This window comes from Lissotriton helveticus, chromosome 4_1 (genome assembly GCF_964261635.1).
Source record: "Lissotriton helveticus chromosome 4_1, aLisHel1.1, whole genome shotgun sequence".
In the NCBI taxonomy this organism is placed as follows: Eukaryota; Metazoa; Chordata; class Amphibia; order Caudata; family Salamandridae; genus Lissotriton; species Lissotriton helveticus.
Window position 1 is genome coordinate 217,797,289 of NC_136063.1, and position 19,110 is coordinate 217,816,398.

The following is a 19,110-nucleotide window of genomic DNA, read 5'->3' on the forward strand; positions in this document are numbered from 1 at the left end:
GCTAACGTGGCGCGTCATATGACGTATTATGCGACAACGCGATACGTCACACTGACGTGACGCGTCACGATGTTGTTTTCTAACGCGGCAGTTGCGGAAACGGAACGTTTACCGGTTCGCGGACCGGGTCGCGGCACCAAATTGAGCTAACGGGAAGCTAACCGGTTCGCGGACCGGGAGCGAAACTAAAAAAATAATAAAAAAAAATAATTGTATTAAAAACATGTAAAATATATTTTTTGATTTAAAGAAAAATACATTTTAAAGCTTTTGTTATTTGCTATTAAAAAACCATTGAAATTCACTGAAAAAACCATAAGTTATAGACCATATATAGTTAGGAATTAGCATTTACAAAACCTTATTTTACCCACACAAAACCATTGAAATTCCATATATAGTTAGTTGTACTAACTATATATCGCGCACCCGCAATCCACTGCTGATCATGTCACATATTACATCATTCATGACATGGTCAGTGACATCACTGATGACATCACTGATGGCATCTCAAATGACATCACTGATGACAACATCCAGTGACTGTATGTTTCTGTAAAGTTAAAATATGTCTTACATATTGAAGAATGAGTGGATGTATAAGTGTCTGGACGAAGGATTTAGTAGGTGCATGACTGACTGTATGAGTGAGTGATTAAATGTGTCTCACTGAGTGCATGGGTTAGTGACTAAACTGTCTTAATTTGTGCATCATTATGTCTGTTGTTCTGTAAACTGCTGCATGTGTTGATCAGTAGCTATATGATTAACTATATGGGTTATTGATTGGTTGCCCAAGTATTTGTATGGGAGACTGAGAGTGTGTATGGGTGGCTGGGAGGTGTATGACTCTCTGCATAGATGTGTGAGCAGTTGATTCACTAGGTGTATGGGTTCAAAAGTGCATGTGGAAACATCTGTATGGGCGGTTGACTGTGTACATGAGTGCATTGGTGAGTGAATGGATATCTCAGTGCTACATGTCAAAGTAAGTACATATGTAAAACACAGTACATGTGAGAGTTGACATATATAAATAACTGTGCATAAGAGCCAGTGAATGTGTGAGTGGCTGTATGAATCATTGTGAACTTGTATCAGGGATTGTATAAGAGAGTAAATATGTGTTAGTATATGTTTGAATAAGTAAGGTGTGTATAACTGTATAGTTGAGGAAATGGAGGTGTGATTGATTCTTTGCAAGACTGACTAGGTGTGTGAGTAACTCCATGGATGAGTGACAGTCTGTGAGTGTCTGTTTACACTGAGTGTATCTAAGGTTATATTAGAGTCTGAAGAGGTTCATCGTATTATCACATGAATGATGTCATCAGTGATGTGATCAGTAATGTCAAATGAGATGTCATCAGTGATGTCATCAGTGATGTCATTTGAGATGTCATCAGTGATGTCATTTGAGATGTCATCAGTGATGTCATCAGTGATGTCATTTGAGAAGTCATCAGTGATGTCATCAGTGATGTCACAGACCATGTCATGAATGATATAATATGTGACATGATCAGCAGTGGATTGCGGGTGCGCGATATATAGTTAGTACAACTAACTATATATGGAATTTAATGGTTTTGTGTGAGTAAAATAAGGTTTTGTAAATGCTAATTCCTAACTATATATGGTCTATAACCTATGGTTTTTTCAGTGAATATATATATATATATATACAAACACACACACACACACTGGTATACAGTACCACTCCTAATGACATCTTTAAAGGAGAAATGATGGTGAGGAGTTTACATTCTTATATTATAACTGTATAACATTTCTGGTCTTTTTTCAATGCTGTGTACTGCCCACTTTGAGTAATACTTATTCTGTTCTGTGCAGCATGCTAAGAGGCGATACCTATTAGCTTTGCCATTCGTTGTTATTAATGTTTGTGCGGTCTGACAATTGCTTCTTTCTGTGCATGGCATTCTGTTGAGTTTCAGATGAAATTGTGAGAAATGAATTTAGACTATTGTTTTTGGGTTGCAGTGTATTAAAGAGAATGGAAACCATGCAGAATCATTGCAAATCTGAACATACAGCTTAGGCCTAGAAACTGGACTTGGGGCATTCAAAAATTGTTATTATCCTCGGCAGCAGGCAAAGCTTTTCCTAGTGCGATGGCATTTCTGGTCTTTTTTCCATGCCGTGAATTGCCCACAGTGGTTAATACTTGCTTATTCTGTCCAGCATGCTAAGAGTCGATACCTATTAGCTTTGCCATTGATTGTTATTAATGTTTGTGTGGTCTGACATTTGCTTCTTTCTGTGCATGGCGTTCAGTTGAGTTTCAGGTGAAATTGTGAGGAATTAATTTAGACTATCGTTTTTGGGTTGCAGTGCATTAAAGGTAATAGAAACCATGCAAAATCATTGTAAATCTGAGCCTATAGCTTAGGCCTTGCATTTAAAAATTGCCATTACTCTCGGCAGCAGGCGGCAATGCTTAGTTAGTGCAATGGAATTTCGAAAGTGCCATTGAAGACAATTGATTGGCTCAGGTCCACTAACAGCTGCTTTGGGATTTATGCTCCCATTTTTCAACCTTTGTCTTTCTGCTTCTCCCTTAATGTAGAACATTCGATCTTAACTTGGGGGAATGCTGTAATAGCATTATAGTCCTTCTGCCCCTAGCTGTAATGGTTGTTAAAGCATCTCTCTTTGTTATAGGTCCTCTTCCCCTTTTACTGAGGTTTGAGCACCCTATAAAACTATAATGTGCCCTGTTTCCCATGTATTTGTGACCGTTTCCACTAAACATATACACCACTATGGTTGAGTATTCATCAGATCTGTTGCATACCATCTCATCTAAGTGTAAATGTCATTGTTTATGCCAGCCACTTTCTCAATTAATGTGTGCTTTCGGATTCCATCAGATTTTGACACCCTTTTCTTTTCTCTTCCCATAGTCTTAATGGTGTGTTCTGGAATTTCGATAATAAAAGACTTGATTGCAGAGCATTTATTTTTCAGTTGAGCCTGCTGGCTAGTGCCAACTGAACAAGATTTTACAATGGGCGTAAAGTCTGCCCATTGCTTCCCATTATTTGCTGTTATTGTCATTCTCAATTGATTGCTTCTTATTTATTCAATGGGTTGCTTTGTCTATTACTGTGTCTGTCCCTCTCCATGACATAGCTTCTTTTACTGGTGTCCTTTCACTGCTCACTTTTAGGGAAATACTTTTTTCTGAAGCACTGTGGGAGCGTTCTCATTCATTTGTGTGCTTCCTTCCATGTTCCCTAAGCTGCTGTCCCTCATGTGATGCTTGTCTCCTCCACTACCCGCTCCCCTTGCATACAAAAGGACTCATCATCCAAGCCTGTTTTTTCTACTAGTGTTCATGCGGTATGGCCTACCTACAGCATGAATAATAGGCGGTGACATAGCCAATAGTTCGCAAAGGGTACACCTATTTGCTGTGCATGTTTGTTTGTTTTTTACATCTTTCTCTCTTGCACCATTTATTCTTCTGTCCGTCTAATGCTTTTCTTCCCAATGGTGACGTCCCGTTCACACAATACAATTATTTTTTTGCCTGCTCTGCCATGGTATTGTTTAATTCGGTTCAGCAACATGACAAAATATGCTGTGACATTGTTCTATATTAAATTTATTTCTTCTAGGTGTTGCAGTGGGATTTGATTAGAGTGAAGAAAGTGAAACAAAACAGAGATTTCACGATGACAAATGTATGTTGACAAATTACCCATGTATGTGCATTACTTCCTGAAGGCAGAATGTTCTAATTTGAGACCAGAGTTAGACACTTAGACTGTGCTGAGAAGGACTTGAAATAAACGAAGTAGAAACTCATATATTCCCTACCCACAACAAGTAGGCTGAAGGTTACAATGTCAGTCCTAAAGATGTCACACTTAATTGATGGTGACAACATGCTGAGAATGATATTTCATTGAGGAAGAGGGTCAGGGCGGGCGTATTTTGACAGGAGTCCATTTATCAAAGGTGTTGGCATTGAGTGGCACCGATTCAACTGCATTAATCACAATAAAGGGACCAGTAGTATAACAAATACCCATGCTTTTGTTCTGCTGTGGTAAGGTTTTTCACTAGCCATAGGCAAGCAAAATACATGGATGGATTTAAAGTAGAGAACTGACCTTCTTGAATATGTACCTGGCAAACAGTGCTGTGGTTATTAGAATTGAACATGATGACATGAGAAGCCGTCAAATGTAAGTGCACTTAATAGGCTTTACCTTAGTAAGATTACATACATATACAATTATGTCGAACCTACTGGACAGCTGAGAGGTCTGGTTGAAAAAGACCCATTGTCAGCTTATTAAAAAAAGAACAATGGCTTAAAGCTTTAGGTTGGATGACTTCATCATCACTATCATCTGCTTGCTTCTTATTTGACGACATGCCTTGTTCCTCATGTGTCTCCCCCTTAGAGCATAACCTCTTACTTGTGTCCTTCCACTGCCCTCTTTTAGAGAACTACTTTTTCTTTTTGCTTAAGTACTCCAGGAGAGTGCATATGTTTTCCAGTTGTACTTGTGTGCTTCACCACTGCTTAGCTCCATTTTCATCTGTCTCCCCATTGGCTTCCCCATACACACTTCATGTTGCTCTCAGTTGCCCGTGTTCTTCTTTCACTACCCCTGTGCTCCGTGTTGTTCCCGCTTGCTTAATTGCTTCTCCCCTGACCTCCATATTGCTCTTTCTTTATGTTCTTCTTTTTTCCTCAGCTTTGCAGTCCTTTTTTTATAAAATTGTTTTATTTGGTAATCAGAACCCTTTACAGATGTCAACGAGGCAAGCCATGGTGGTTGAGGTGGTTTACACATGATGTTAATTGCCCTTAACCCTTTATTGGACTCTGAGCACCTGGGCCAAGTACCCCTTCAGTGCTTCACTTTTGCTGGTCGAGCAAGTCCTGCAGTCCAAGGCTTCTCAGGGAGGAGGCAGATGCAAGGACTTACCAGACTCTCCATGCCACTGGAATCAAGTTATCCAGGCTGATGAGAGCCCGAAACCAGTCCTTTGATGCTTGTTTCCAGTCCAGGGAGGACCTGGCTTGGCAGTTCGGGCTGGACTGTTCCCATGGGGCACAGGGTCAAGACTGATTTGCATATGGCTGGGTTCAAACTGGAATGGCATGGTGAGCAAAGAAATGAAAGATTTAGGCCCAGATCTCTGTACTGGGGTGAATATATGACATGGTTCTGCATTCTGTCCATCAACTGTTGTTTTTGCAGGCTCAAAAATCAACAGACATTCACCAACTCCAGTAAATGAATGTCCAGCCAAATACTTGCTTTCATAAAACGTAATATTTCTACCCACATACAAAGCGAAATATGTTCCATATTAAATAATAACACACTCTTCACAAGGTCTGTATTCCGATTGGGTCGGGCTTCCGGGTGGGTTACAGTACTGAGTCTGACCTTCTTAAAGTCTCTCAAATCGTAAATGAAAACCTTGACGTGAATTCATCAGTCGTGGTAATGCTTGATCTATCTTCAGTATTCAACAGTGTGACCTTACTCCATACCTGACAGACTCTAGGGAATCAGCATAAGAAATCAGGCCCTGTGATGACTAAAGCCTTTTATTGCGGATTGTTCACAGGCAGTCTTCCTCCCCTCTTTCACCTCTGCCTTTCAACCATTTTTTTGTGGTATACCTAAGAGGTCTGCACTGAACTCGTCCCCTTTTTAATATTTCTATTGAACCACTGGTGAAACTCGTAGAGGCATTGGGGGGGCAAGTAGTGTCCTCACTCAGCTCCTCCTTGCCTTTCAGGAGGACTCGCATGTGAAGTTGAGTTCTTTTAAATTGTCTGAAGACGGTAGTCGAATGGATAAACGAAAGCTGCCTCAATCCTAATTTGGAAAAAAGCAAAATCCTCTTCTGTGGCACCAAGATATCTCTGTATCCTAGCCACAGGTGGCCACTGGAACTAGGTGCTCCCCCTCGCCCTGCCCCTACTGTTAGAAACCATGGAGTGAAATTTGACTCTAACCTTTCATTTAAAACCAAAATCAAGGCAATCTCCGCCTCATGTTTTTCTATGCCGAAGCCAGTTAGGAGGATGCTCCACCTTATCCAGGTGGACTCTTGTAGGACAATTGGCCATGCAGTGGTCACAGCCAAACTAGACTATGCAAACAGTTTGTACTTAGGCCTTCCTGCCGATCTATGCTGTATCTTCAAACTGTACAGATCTCTGCTGCATGCTTAATCGTAAAGATTCCCCCTCGAGTCTCTGTGTCTGAACATCTTTGTTTACTTCACTGGCTCCTGGTCACCAAAAGATTCCAATTTAGGGCTCTTGTATTTGATTTCAGGGCCTATATACTAAAACGTCCCTTCTATCCAATAGCAGCTGGCAGGAAATGAGAGTGGAGGGGTGAGGGTGATGGATGGGTGGCGGGGGCAAAATATAATAAAAAAAACAGTTACCTCTTCCGTCGGCCGCGTCTCTTCTCTGCTTCTTGACGAGTCCAGAACCAGGAAGTACCTAGGCTCCCCATAGCCAATCCCACCACTGCATGCAGCGTTGTGATTGGATCCCTTAGGCCAATCACAATGCTGCAACACAACATTGTGATTGGTCTGAGCACGTGGATCAGCACTCATTTGGGGACTGGGGACCTGGGCATGCTCCCCACCAGGCTGTAAGGCTAGAAGAGGTGGTAGATGCTTGGTCTTCCGTGCTTTCAAGCAGTAAAACGCTGTTCCCCTCCACTTGGGTTGTTTCAGAAAAAAATCTTAAAACCTTGTTGTGTAATTCTTGCTTATAGGGCCCTTACTTTTTGAGTTTAACCTCTCACTTCCCTGTATGCTACTAGTGCCATGACACCTCTTCAGAGGCACCTCTGTGCTTTATACATTTCTTGTGTTGAATTGTATTGTATTTTAGCACTGTCTTCCCATTCAAAACAGCCCACAGTTTGGAAACTGCAAAGAGGTTAACTCTCTATTTCTACAGCAGTCTGAAAAAGAGTAAGGAAAGTTCTTAATTTTAAACACATTGCATATATAATAAAACCAATACATGTGGAAAATATACTAAGCATGTTTATATTAATATTTAACATGAAAAATGTATATATCTAATGAAAAAAAAAAAAACAATGAATCAATTCACATAATTACCATTCAATAAATTATTTAGTTATCAATGAATGAATAATTGTTATTCAATTATTCATTAACTTCCCACCCTGTAACCTTACAAACCTAGAAGCCCACAGGTAAAATACAAGTAAAAAAATAAACATTTCGTGATTTACATATTTAAAATCAATTAAATATTGAATTACTAATTATTAATTCATTGTAAATTCATTGTCACTTAATTAACTTACCACTCTCGACTGCTACAAACCAAGCAGCTTACAACTAAAATAGAATGAAAATGAATAAGTACTCCATAACTTACATATTTAGAATTCTGTTCAATAATTAATTTACAAATAATAAATATTAGTTATTTATGTATTTCTTAATTAACTCCCTAACCTATATCCCTACACAGCTAGCATCATACAACTTAAATATAAGTAAAATAAAGTAGTATTCCATATTTTACATAATTAAAAATCCATAAAATAAATAACAAATTAAATTGCTAATTATTGCATAATTAACTCCCCACCGTAGACTCCTACCAACATAGAAGCCTGCAACTTAAATATAAGTAAAATAAATAAATATACCATAAATTACATAATTAACAATTACCCCTACCAACCTAGCAGCCCACAAATAACATATGACAAAAATTAATCATTATTATACTACAATGCTTTAAATTACACATTAAATAAACATTTCTAAATCAACTAAAATTACAAGCTATATTTTAGAAAAAGGTATAACATTTATATGAACAATACTAGCATATAAAATAATATATCAACTAAACCAGATCAAAATTATCAACAAAGAGGATTTTTGAGGACTATGGTGCTGAAAATAATTATAATTCATTGATATTATTGAAAATGAGATCGTTACCTCAAAAAACATCATTCTTGTCAATGAGATTTGTGCATTGCAATATTGGTGTAGCAAGATATTTAATTTCTGATATTTCTGTCTCAATATTTTTAACTCAATATTTTGTCCTAACACCGCTAATTGCTAAATCACAGGGGGTGCAACAGCTAAATGGCTCTTTAGTAGGTACTACACCTATTTTGCAATATGTGCTTACAGAATGACAAATTAGATTTAACAATGCATACTGAATAACAAAGGGCATCTTTGGTGTGTCCCTACTAAATTTAGGGGCTCATTAGGATGGCAGGCTGACCTGAGTCCGCCCGTCATCGCCGCGGTTTTGGGCCAGCCGCCAGACAAGTGGTGGTCCCGCACCGCAAATTAGGATGTCACCGCCCCATGGCGGTTGCATTCTGCAATTTAACATTGCGGCGGGTGCTGCTGACAGCAGCACTGCCGCGATGTTAAAATCGCATGCAAGGCATTTCACTGCACCACACGGCTGGCACCACATGCCCCTCCCGCCCCCCCCTCCAGCCTTTCCATGGCAGCTTTGCCGCCAAAGAAAGGCCGTACAAACCCAACATCCGAATATGGCGGATTGTGTTTGCTAGGCACCGCCACCATATTAGAGCCCCTGCTCCGCCCTGCAGGCAATCTTGACGATTGCCGCTAGTAGAAAAGCGGCGGACGTACTTTCCGTCTGCCGTGAAACCCACCGCCATCATAATACGGCGGGGGATAAATCATATGACTTTGGCGTAATGATCATCACCGCCGGCCCGGCGGTGGTGATCGTTACGCCATCTCAATGGGCCCCTAAGAAAAATGCTATGTATCAATGGTTTGCATTTGCAATTTCAGTCGCAAACCATTGACAGGTTATTAACTATTTGAAAGAGATGGTAACACAGTCATAATGAATAATGGGTCCTTTTGCGATATAAAAAAAGGTTTGCTTGGGAGTGGGCCGTGGTCCAGATGAAACTATTTAAAAAGTGTTCTCTTTTTTTTAATGCAGCTCCATTTCTTTTAAGTAAAACAGGTTTGATTTAAAACAAAAAAATAAAACTGAGACTACAATCACAAACAATGCAGGACACCCAGCCTTTGATAGCCACCAGTTGGAGTGAGTAACAATTTCTCCGTACCTTCTGCATAATGATGAAGTACGTAAGATAACAACGGATGTATGACGTTACAACGCATACCTTTACAACGCATACCTTTACAACGAAATTTTTACAACGCAAATACTATTACAACGCATGTATTTACAACGCATGTTTTTACAACGCAGGTACCTTTACAACGCATACCATTACAACGTAAGTATTGGTAAGTATATATTAATTTTTTAATTATAAATTAATTGAAATTAATATAATTTAATGTAATGTAATTTAATTTAATTTCATTTCATTTAATTAATGTAATTTAAATTTAATTTTACTTTATTTGTACCCTGTACCCCTGTACCCCAAAAACCCTTAACTGACCCTGAACCCTAAAAATACCCCTTTACCCAAAAACCCCAAACTGACCCTGAACCCTAAAAATACCCCTTTACCCAAAAACCCAAAACTGACCCTGAACCCTAAAAATAACCCTTTACCCAAAAACCCAAAACTGACCCTGAACCCTAAAAGTAACCCTTTACCCAAAAACCCAAAACTGACCCTGAACCCTAAAAATAACCCTTTACCCAAAAACCCGAAACTGACCCTGAACCCTAAAAATACCCCTTTACCCAAAAACCTAAAACTGACCCTGAACCCTAAAAATACCCCTTTACCCAAAAACCTAAAACTGACCCTGAACGCTAAAAATACCCCTTTACCCAAAAACCCCAAACTGACACTGAACCCTAAAAATACCCCTTTACCCAAAAACCTAAAACTGACCCTGAACCCTAAAAATACCCCTTTACCCAAAAACCCAAAACTGACCCTGAACCCTAAAAATACCCCTTTACCCAAAAACCCCAAACTGACCCAGAACCCTAAAAATACCCCTTTACCCAAAAACCTAAAACTGACCCTGAACCCTAAAAATACCCCTTTACCCAAATACCTAAAACTGACCCTGAACCCTAAAAATACCCCTTTACCCAAAAACCCAAAACTGACCCTGAACCCTAAAAATACCCCTTTACCCAAAAATCCAAAATTGACCCTGAACCCTAAAAATACCCCTTTAAAAAACCCAAACATATAACATTTTAAATATAATTATATACTTACCAATACTTACGTTGTAATGGTATGCGTTGTAAAGGTGCCTACGTTGTAAAAACATGCGTTGTAAATACATGCGTTGTAATAGTTTTTGCGTTGTAAAAGTTTCGTTGTAATGGTAGTGCGTTGTAAAAGTTGCGTTATAAAGGTTGTATACCGATAACAACCTACTTTGAATGGGAATTTGTCTAACCAAGCTAGGTTCACTAAATTCTAATCCAGTCGCAAAAATGTCTGTGCGCAATTGGCAACCACTTGTAATGAATGGAATGTTCATGGATTTGGTCTTTTAAAAACATAGATTTTATTGCCATTTTTGACATAAATATACAACCAATATGTTGCAAATAATAAAACATTGGGGCCTTAAGTCAGAGACCTTATGACTTTGATTCACCCGGTCGGAATTGAAACTGACCGGTCACTCCGGCTGGCTTCCCACGGGCTCATGGAGTAAGAAACAGCCTGTAATGGCTGCCATAGCATGGACGTGCGCCAAATGCAAGACTGTCTGTGTCTGGACCGTGCCCAGCACCAGAAACCCTGGTCCTCCGGTCGCTACCATACTGTTAACTTGGCGCCCTCAATCATGGCCTCTGTTCCATATGCTGCTGTATCCTTCCGTGTTTCCTAAAGGTTTTCATGCATGTATACAAATGCAATACTCACTGCACCAACAGCACCCAACACCCCACTTTCTGACACTCACATAACCACCCATACAACACTCTACACTCCAGTGCCTGCTCCTCAACACCCACTCACTTACCAAATATGCCAAAGAGATCTGTGACCTCACGACAATGCCCCATACCTACTTCTTCTCACTGAAAACTGGCTGAATTTTGCATCAGCACCTTATGCCACCAGAGCCATCGCATCTGACTACTAAATTGCCAAGAAGACAGACTTCACAAACTCAAAAGAGGAATCGCTGTCATTCACAAGAACATCATCACTGCACCATATTCATGAACACATCATCCTCCAACATGGAACAATTGGAAGACCATGCCAGTCCCAACTCAAGTTACATAAGCAAGATTACCCCTAAAACCATAAATTCAATACTTTCAATTTCTATCCAGGTACATATCGTTACCCGAATCACTGTTCAAAAATGAACAACATTACATTCAAACAGTTCTAATATTGTGACTCCGTGAGCAAAAAGATGGTTGTTACAAAGTTAATACTTTTCAAAAAAAGTGTATTTACTTTGATTCACAAATTTTTTAATATATATATTTGCACTCTCTTTTTAGTTTTTTAGATTTTGTCAAAGACATTTCATCAACCAAAAGTCCTATTACAATTTATGTACAGTGTTTATGAGCTTACAGACTATACACATTCAGAATGGCTTCTAGTCTGTACACTAAAACAGTTTTAGACATCTTCTTGGTCCTAAATATTATTTACAAAGTGCAATAGCTTATGACGGGAAAATAATACTGTATTATACCTCAAACATCAATAAATAAATGGTCCAAAGAAGAAAAGGGGTCAGAGTTCACATTAATACAACATTTATCGTAGTAAACCTCAATCAATGCGTTTGACTAAACATTTAATGTTATCTTCAATCCATTGCGACATGTTGAAACACTTGACCTCGTGCTAGGGAGAAAAGGTGAATAAAGGGGGGATTTTGCCGACGCGTTTCGACCTTAAGGTGGGGACCAGATAAATTCATGTTAGGTCTTCCTCAGGGTTGTGGTATTTAGTGTAGGACACTGAAGGGGAAAAATGGGGTAAAATGTATCTAGTGACATGTGAACTACTTTTTGTTATCAAATAAAGGAGAGAGGGATGCACCCTTGTTGTCATACCTGTAATACGTGGTAAAGTAAATCACTTTCGAAGGCTACCAGGAAAATATTTCAACGATGGGCAGCAGCCGCTATCTGTGTATACTTGCTCTCTGTGAATTGAAGGAAATACAACTTGTTAAGTTGTGGCAAACTCCAACTTATCCCTTAGGTTGCTTCATTGAATCTTTGTATTGGGAAGTGTAGTTCTTAAATACTCTTTGTGTATAGCTATCTATAGACACGGAGCATGTTGTCGCAATATGGATTATTTTAGTTAATAAAAACATGCCTAATGCGGTGCTGTTGGACATTCCTGAGTGGGGACTCTGTGCAGGTACTATAGGCACTAGGAAATAAACAAACGTCGTGCGCGCTTGATAAAAACGAGCGATTGACTTGGTAAACATCACTGGAAAACTTTAGTTTTTTCAATCGCGTGTTGGCACCTAACATTGCTGGGCGGAACCACTATGGCAGGTTCTTTACCTTGCGTCGTCTAAAATCATCGTCCCGCAAGTTGCGTTTTCTTCTGCTTAGATGCAAGCAGAACTCTACTCCATTTAGGCAGGCGAGTTAAAATCCATTATTGTGAGGAGGCTGTCAATACCGTTGGCCAGTTTATGTGTTTGCCGTCTTCTTTTGAAATTGATTGCACATTTTCTCAACATCCTAAGTAGGCGGTGGCAGCCGAGCGTCACTTCCGGTAGCCTGTCTTCAGGTATTGTTCCTCCTATTCAGCATGCCTGACTTCCTGACAGGGTTATAACCTTGTTCTCTTGAAAATCATGAATATAGAAAACTTTATGGAAAACATGCCTTGTTAATGTATCCAGGAAAAGGGGCTGCCAGTATTAAAATAGCTCACTATGGTTTCAAATAAATGGAACATAAATCGAGGGGAATCCTTTGGAGAAATCCAAATACCTCTTTTTTATATCTTAGCTTCTAGTAACACAGTGAGGATCAGCTAAATGCAATGCATAATTTCAGAAAGTTCATTTAATCCATGGTCTGTGGTTCCTAGTTTTAAGATGTATTTAGCTTCATAATTGGCTAGAAGTGTATCAATCATGCAGCCTTTAATGTGTTTTAATACTGTCCATTTCATTTCTTGGGGTCCGTGGTTTTTCTCAATACAATGTTTTACCATGGAAGCTGTTAGAACATTTTATACGGGATCTCTGCTGTGTCATGCGTGTTATGATTTGTTGAGTTGTCTTCCCTACATATGCTAGTTGGCAGGGACAAATCACGCAATACACCACATTGGAAATATTACAGTTGGTAAATTCTTCGTGTCTAATGTTTCTGTTTCGGTATCCAAAGTCACTGCCTTCGATGGTGCTGCTGCGTGAGTTATAATTTCCACAGCGACGATGTCCTTAAACAGGGGGTAAGGATAGCAGTGACTGTCGAGTTGTTAGTGTTTTAGAAACCTTCATATTTGCCCTTTACTAAGTGATCCTTGATACTTCTGTTCTTTTTTAGTGCAAATATTGGAAATTCTTTGAAGGTATCCAGTCCTTTAATGCATTGCCAGTTACGTTTAACAATCTTCTTAATCTTATTGACGCATCCTGAGAAAGTGGTAACACACACTAGGGGCATTTCTTTTGTTTTGTCTTTTGGTGTTAATAAGGCCTCCCTGGGTGTATACCACACCCTCTTCATTGCTCAATTTGTTAATCTTCTAGGATACTGCAGTAGGACTAGTTTTTCCAGGAGTATTTTCGCATTGAAGAAATAATCTACCCTGCGCGAAAAATTCCGTCATATTCTTAGAAACTGGCTGAACAAAAGATTATCCTTCAAATTTCTCCAGTGGAAACTCTAGAAGTGTGGTAACGTGTTGCGATCTTTTGGTTCTGAAAATAGGGTAGTAAACATTTTTGCATTTGAATGTTTTACTGTTAGATCCAAAAATGTAATTTCAAAGTTGCTTGAATGAAAAGTAAATTGAATATTTGGATTCCTCTGATTAAGTCAAATGCCAAAATGTTCTAGTTTGTCTTTAGGACCCCTCCACAGCATAAAAACATCATCAATATATAATTGGCAGATTTTTATGTGGCCATCAATGCCATAAACATTATGGCCATTTCCGGGGCAAATGGACAGCCCATTGCTGAGCCCTTAATTTGCAGATATTGCTCCTCATTGAATTAAAAAAACTTGTATTTCAGACACAGTTTACCCAGATCAACCAAAAATGATGTCCTGAGTGCGTGTGGCCTAGAGCGTTGTTCCAGAAAATGATAAATGGCTTCAAGTCCCTCATCCTGTGGTATATTCGTGAATAGGCTCACGATATCTAAGGTGATGAGAAGTTCATTTTCTTGATCAAAAGTCTGACCTTCTAGCATATTTATGGTTTGCATGGTATCTTTGATGTAGCTGGTGGTCGAGCTTGCCAATGGCTTCAAGAAGACATCTATGTACTTCGCCTGTCTCTCCAAATGGGAGTTAACTCCCGAATTTATGGGGCGACCCAGGGGATTTTTAGCATCCTTGTGGATTTTTTGAAGTATATACATCATTGGTGTTCTTGAATGTGATTTAAACCTTGCCTTGACCCAGAAGATTGGTCCAACTATCGACCCATTTCTCTACTTCCGGGGCTTTACAAAATTGCAGAGAAACATGTCAACTCTGCATTATCTTCCTTCATTGAGAACGAGGGAGTCCTTCACCCCACCCAAACTGGATTTAGAGTTCAGCAGGGGACAGAGACCGCTCTGGTCGCTGCAGTGGAGGAAACTAGGAAAATTGTGGATGCCGGAGGCTGCGCTGCGGTGTCCTGCTGGACCTCAGCGCAGCCTTCGATACGGTAAACCACCCTCTCATGATTCACCGCTTGGGGGAGTTAGGAGTCATAGGTATGGCCCTCAAATGGCTCCAGTCCTTTCTCTCAGAGAGAACCTTTTCAGTCTTTGATGACGAATCATCATCAAAACAACTTCCTCTCCATTACGGCGTTCCCCAGGCATCCTCATTGAGCCCTACCATGTTTAATATCTACATGAGGCCATTGGCTGACGTGGTTCTTCCCTGGGGAATTCAGTTGGTCACCTACGCCGATGATACGCAGTTGGTCGTCTCCCTTGCTAGGGGGGACATTGCAGATTCTGGGATAAATAAGTTTTCCCCTTATCTTACCAAGGTACTTGAATGGATGGACTCCTCCTTCCTTAAGCTCAACGGTTCTAAAACCGAAATTATACTTCTAGGCTACAAGGCCCCCATTAATCTCGAACCCTGGTTGCCAAAGTGTCTTGGTCCTCCCCCTATCCCGAAGAACCAAATTAAGACCCTGGCGGTTTGGCTTGATCCCACCTTGGGTTTTCAAGTCCAGGCTCGAAGGGTTGCTTCGACCTGTTACGGCCTGCTCAGGCTTTTAAGGAAGGTTCTGACCCTTTGTCCATTTGAGGCTAGACGCCTGCTGGTCCAATCCCTTATTCTCTCCCGACTGGACTATGCGAACGCGGTCTATCTGGGTGCACCCTTAGGGACTATTAAAATATTACAATCCGTCCAGAACTGTGCAGCCCGTCTACTCATGGAGGTGCCTAGACACAGTTCCGCTAGGGCTGCTCTGCGATTTCTTCATTGGCTGCCGGTACAGGAAAGGGTCTGGTTTAAAGCCATGTGTATGGCCCACAAGTCAATAACTAATAATGGCCCGGTCATCCTGCGCCCTTTGTTCTGCCACCATCAATCTCTCAGAGCTCTAAGATCTAACCATCTCAATTTGCTGACAGTCCCGAGGATTAAGCGGTCACGTATGGGTGGTTCGCTTTCCATGCAGCTACATTTTGGAATCAACTCCCTGAGAACATTCGGCTTGTTTGTTTTTTCCGTTCACTATTCACGTTCATTCAACAAACACGCTTTTTATCCCTTACTTGTAATTTCTTTTACACACTATCATTGTTTTTCTTCATCATATCCTTCATTATATCTTTTATCATTTCTTTGTCCCACTCACGTTTGTCTATTAACACACCTCTTTTTTTACACGGTGATTCATTGTCACTTAGCAACGCCTATGCTTTATAAACACTTCCGGGGTCTAACCACGCCCTATCCCGGCATGGGAACCATTACACCTTCGATTCCCTGAACCGCGTTTGCACGCTACGGTAAGCTTCACTTTCCAAACGTTTCATTTCGAGCATGTAACCCTCACAACTTTAGTTCACGGCACATCCTGCTTTGTTGTGATATTTATTTCACTCTGAGTCGGTCACCTCTAAACCACTGTTTTTTACAACCCTGGTTCGGAGCACGCTCACCTCGACAAATTATTTTCATATATCAAACCACCACGTTATTTCAAGAGCCCTCGCTCGCTGACTTGTTTCTTAACAATCTCATGATTACTGAATGCATGTCACATTGAAGCACCCAGTCTGAATTAACATACAAGCACTTTTTCTCGACGACTTAAAGAGCATATTATTTTCAGTAGTTTTCATTCACATTTTTCACGCATTACCAAGTATACCGATACCTATTCTGGTTTTCTTTCATTAACAGAACATATATCCCCAGATGAAGGCATTATAAATATGCCGAAATGCATTGGGATTACTAGAGTGCATTACTTGAATTGGAAGGAATGATTGTACATAAATCGAATACACCCTTGTGAATACAACAAGATGGATAAATATGAATACATTTTCAAATTGTACAACTCATATTTATTTTGTGAAACCTTTATACAAGGACCCTTTGTGGAGCCCGGGGGACTCTTCCCAGTGTTAGTAGGGAGAGCTTCCTTATTTCAACATTCGGCTTGAACCAAACCATCTTGCCTTTAGGAAATGGTTGAAGACCTTCTTGTTTCGCTGAGTGGTGTTGTACTTTCTGGGTTTAAAGCGCTGGGATGCCTCCAGGTAGCCCTGCGCTATATAAGCTTGCACTCATTCATTAAGCAAAAATGTGGCTTCCTTTTGTGACAACCGTCCATTTTCTTCGCCGGTTTGTATTAGCGTAACTAGTTTTTCTAAAACAGTTTTAGAAAGATCTTGATTGATTTTGCGGTAATGATCCACATTGGCCAGTTGAAGTTCAAGTTCGTATTTTGTTCTTCCCAATAGCACAATTGCCCCACCTTTTTCGGCAGGCTTGATTATTATCTCTTGGTTGTTTTTTAGAGATTCCAAAGCCTTTTGTTCTTCCTTATTGATATTCCATCGGACATATTTTTGTTTATTCTCTAGAACATCTAATTCTTTCAAGATGTTCTTTTCAAAGACAGCCAGTTCCACAGAGATAGCACATGTTGGAGGAAAAAAGGTGGAAGGGTCTTTCAAGCCAGAATAACTCCTATCTGAGTTCCAAGCGTATCCGTAAAGAACGCCTTTAATCTCATCTTGTGGAAAAATTTAATCATTTCCAGTTGAGCTTATATCAGGTTTGGTAGTTGGAATGAAAAACAATTCTTTATTCAATACCTGAAATTCTGTAGCACTTAGTTGAAATTTCGTAAGGTTGTGAATCGGGCTTACTGTGTTATTACCATCGGTAAGTATTCTTCCTGGTCATTAATTCCCCTTGGTATTGAGTCGGATTGGGGTTCCGATTGTACCACAGGGCACCTCAAGAGCACTCACTGAAGACCTTGAAAGCCTTGGCTTCACCCAATATGTAACGGAACCTACTAACATTGCCGGACACCTCCTAGACCCTATTTTCACCAACATCAGAGTCAATGAGTCTGCGCCAGTTCCCTGAACAGCTCTCATCAAGCCCAGCATCCCATCCTGGTCAAACACACACGGCCCACTTCCAGCCAGCGGAAACAGAAACAGCATCGCTGACAGGGATTGTAACATTGCTCTCAACACCCACTGACCCAAACACAACAGCAGTTGTCATTAAACCTTGTGATAAAGGGGGTGGGGTAGTCATCCAGGACAAAAACAAGTATGATAATGATATCTACAGATAACTAAGTAACATCACTCATTATGAACCCTTAAATCACAACCCTCTACCCGAAATTCAACCCATGATAAAAGAACCGATTAAGGAAGTTGAACACAAGGGTTTTCTAAGCCACAATGAGTATCTCTTCCTTATTATTAAGAATTCCTGTACCTTGGTCTTTCATATATTACCTATGATTCATAAAAGCCTTGAATCACCCCCTAGTAGACTTATCCTCTGCGAATGAGGTTCACTTCTGGAACACTCTGGCAGATACATCAAGATTTTTTAATCAAGGACATGGTCCCACTTACTACCACGTATGTGAAGGACACTACACATTTCATTACCTTATCGAAAATGACATTTTTTACCCTACCACTAAACCTTTGGTCACATTATATATAGAATCCCTATTCACAAATATAACCTAGATTGGGGGAATTTGTGTTATCTGTGACCTTCTAAACCATAAACCAGCACTGGCGCAGGTGCACGTCCCCTCTAAATTTATCATTTCTTTCTTAGAGATTGCGCTCACTAAAAACGTGTTTCTCTTTGATGACAAATACTACCTACAATGTAAGGGCACTTCTACGGGGGGAGTGTTTGCCTTCTAATTTAGAAATTATATAGGTGGATGACCTGGAGTCAAGTCACATTCTAAACAATATAAATCCTTTTTGCCTACGATCCGTCTGTGGAAGAGATACATAGGTGATGTTTTCCTGATTTGGTCAGGTAATGAGATTGCCCTTGAAATCTGGAATCTACTTAAAATGTTCCCACTATTATAGTAACAATAAAAATTGACTACCTGGATGTCAAGACAATCAGTTGTGCGCCGCCTTGTTTTGCAAGCCCATGGAAAGAAACCCATTACTTCAATATTCCAGTTTCACCCTTGTGACCTCAAACATTGCCTTCCCTATGGGCAATTCTTATGAACTTGTCATAATTGTAAATGTAAAACAGATTTCTTCAGAGAGGCTGATACTCTAGCTTGCAAACTTGTAAAAATGGGGTACCCTAAAAGATTGGTGAGATGTTCCCCTAAACAGAGCTTAGTACTCACACAGGGAAGTACTAGTCCAACCTAAAGTTAAAATAACTGGCAACAA